This window comes from Chiloscyllium plagiosum, chromosome 7 (genome assembly GCF_004010195.1).
Source record: "Chiloscyllium plagiosum isolate BGI_BamShark_2017 chromosome 7, ASM401019v2, whole genome shotgun sequence".
Classification (NCBI taxonomy): Eukaryota; Metazoa; Chordata; class Chondrichthyes; order Orectolobiformes; family Hemiscylliidae; genus Chiloscyllium; species Chiloscyllium plagiosum.
The window spans coordinates 94,687,247-94,690,504 of record NC_057716.1 but is presented as its reverse complement, the minus strand read 5'-3'; positions in this window follow the sequence as shown (position 1 = coordinate 94,690,504).

Genomic DNA, 3,258 nt, shown 5'->3' with positions numbered 1-3,258 from the left:
CAGTGATTGGTGAAGCTCAGTGTGGGACTCTGGTGGTGGTGCGGTAGTGATTGGTGAAGTTCAGTGTGGGACACTGGCGGTGGTGAAGCAATTATTGGTGAAACTCAGTGCAGGACTCTGGTGGTGGTATGGCAGTGATTAGTGAAGCTCAGAGCAGGACTCTGGCGGTGGAGTGGCAGTGATTGGTGACTTTGGAGTGGAGCTCTGGCAGTGGTGTGGCAGTGATTGTTGAAGCTCAGAGTGGGAATCTGGTGATTCTGTGGCATTTATTGGTGAAGCTCAGAGCGTGACTCTGGCGGTGGTGTGGCAGTGATTGGTGACTTTGGAGTGGAGCTCTGGCAGTGGTGTGGCAGTGATTGTTGAAGCTCAGAGTGGGAATCTGGTGATTCTGTGGCATTTATTGGTGAAGCTCAGAGCGTGACTCTGGCGGTGGTGTGGCAGTGATTGGTGACATTGGAGTGGGACACTGGCGGTGGTGAGGCAGTGATTGGTGAAGCTCAGTGTGGGACACTGGCGGTGGTGAAGCAATTATTGGTGAAACTCAGTGCAGGACTCTGGTGGTGGTATGGCAGTGATTCGTGAAGCTCAGAGCAGGACTCTGGCGGTGGAGTGGCAGTGATTGGTGACTTTGGAGTGGAGCTCTGGCAGTGGTGTGGCAGTGATTGTTGAAGCTCAGAGTGGGAATCTGGTGATTCTGTGGCATTTATTGGTGAAGCTCAGAGCGTGACTCTGGCGGTGGTGTGGCAGTGATTGGTGACATTGGAGCGGAACTCTGGCAGTGGTGAGGCAGTGATTGTTGAAGCTCAGAGCGGGAATCTGGTGGTGGTATAACAGTGCTTGGTGAAGCTCAGAGCGGGAACCTGGCGGTGATGTGGTAGTGATTGGTGACTCTCGGACTGGGCCTCTGGTGGTGGTGTGGCAGTGATTGGTGATGCTCAGTGTGGGATCTGGTGGTGGTGAGTCAGTGATTGGTGATGCTCAGTGTGGGATCTGGCAGTGGTGAGGCAGTGATTGGTGAAGCTCAGTGTGAGACACTAGCGGTGGTGAGGCAATGATTGGTGAAGCTCAGTGTGGGATCTGGTGGTGGTGAGGTAGTGATTGGTGAAGCTCAGAGCGGGACTCTGGCGGTGGTGAGACAGTGATTGTGGAAACTCAGAGCGGGACTCTGGTGGTGGTGTTGCAGTGATTGTTGAAGCTCAGAGCGGTACTCTGGCGGTGGTGTGGCAGTGATTGGTGAAGCTCAGTGTGGGACTCTGGCGGTGGTGAGGCAGTGATTGTGGAAACTCAGAGCGGGACTCTGGTGGTGGTGTGACAGTGATTGTGGAGACTCAGAGCGGGACTCTGGCGGTGGTGTGGCAGTGATTGGTGAAGCTCAGTGTGGGACTCTGGCGGTGGTGTGGCAGTGATTCGTGACTCTCGGAGTGGGAATCTGGCGGTGGTGAGACAGTGATTGTGGAAACTCAGAGCGGGACTCTGGTGGTGGTGTGGCAGTGATTGGTGAATCTCAGAGCGGTACACTGGTGGTTGTGTGACAGTGATTGGTGAAGCCAAGTGTGGGATCTGGTGGTGGTGTGACAGTGATTGGTGAAGCTCAGTGTGGGACTCCTGGGATGGTGAGGCAGTGATTGGTGAAGCTCAGTGTGGGACTCTGGCGGTGGTGTGGCAGTGATTGGTGACTCTCGGAGTGGGACTCTGGCGGTGGTGAGGGAGTGATTGGTGAAGCTCAGTGTGGGACTCTGGCGGTGGTGAGGCAGTGATTGTTGAAGCTCAGAGCGGGACTCTGGTGGTGGTAAGGCAGTGATTGTTGAAGCTCAGAGCGGGAGTCTGGTGGTGGTATTACAGTGCCTGGTAAAGCTCAGAGCGGGACTCTGGCGGTGGGCGTGGTAGTGATTGGTGACTTTGGAGCGGAACTCTGGCAGTGGTGAGGCAGTGATTGGTGAAGCTCAGTGTGGGACACTGGCAGTGGTGAGGCAGTGATTGGTGAAGTTCAGTGTGGAACTATGGCGGTGGAGAGGCAGTGATTGGTGAAGCACAGTGTGCGATCTGGCGGTGGTGAGGCAGTGATTGGTGAAGCTCAGTGTGGGACACTGGCGGTGGTGAGGCAGTGATTAGTGAAGCTCAGTGTGGGACTATGGTGGTGGTGTGGCAGTGATTGGTGACTTTGGAGCGGAACTCTGGCAGGGGTGAGGCAGTGATTGTTGAAGCTCAATGTGGGACCCTGGTGGTGGTGTGGCAGTGATTGGTGAAGCTCAGAGCAGGACCCTGGCGGTGGTGTGGCAGTGATTGGTGAAGCTCAGTGTGGGATCTGGCAGTGATGAGGCAGTGATTGGTGAAGCTCAGTGTGGGACACTGGCAGTGGTGAGGTAATGATTGGTGAAGCTCAGTGTGGAACTCTGGCGGTGGTGAGGTAGTGATTGGTGAAGCTCAGAGCGGGACTCTGGCGGTGGTGAGGTAGTGATTGGTGAAGCTCAGTGTGGGACACTGGCAGTGGTGAGGTAGTGATTGGTGAAGCTCAGTGTGGGACTCTGGCGGTGGTGAGGCAGTGATTGGTGAATCTCAGTGTGGGATCTGGCGGTGGTGAGGCAGTGATTGGTGAAGCTCGGTGTGGGATCTGGCGGTGGTGAGGCAGTGAATGTTGAAGCTCAGTGTGGGACTCTGGCGGTGGTGAGGCAGTGATTGGTGAAGCTCAGAGCGGGACTCTGGTGGTGGTGTGGCAGTGATTGGTGATGCTCAGAGCAGGACAATGGCGGTGGGCGTGGCAGTGATTGGTGACTTTGGAGTGGAACTCTGGCAGTGGTGAGGCAGTGATTGGTGAAGCTCAGAGTGGGACTCTGGCGGTGGTGTGGCAGTGATTGGTGAAGTTCAGTGTGGGACACTGGCAGTGGTGAGGCAGTGATTGGTGAAGCTCGGTGTGGGATCTGGCGGTGGTGAGGCAGTGACTGGTGAAGCTCAGTGTGGGACACTGGCAGTGGTGAGGTAGTGATTGGTGAAGCTCAGTGTGGGACTCTGGCGGTGGTGAGGTAGTGATTGGTGAAGCTCAGAGCGGGACTCTGGCGGTGGTGAGGTAGTGATTGGTGAAGTTCAGTGTGGGACACTGGCAGTGGTGAGGTAGTGATTGGTGAAGCTCAGTGTGGGACTCTGGCGGTGGTGAGGCAGTGATTGGTGACTCTCGGAGTGGGACTCTGGCGGTGGTGTGACAGTGATTGGTGAAGCTCAGTGTGGGACTCTGGCGGTGGTGAGGCAGTGATTGGTGAAGCT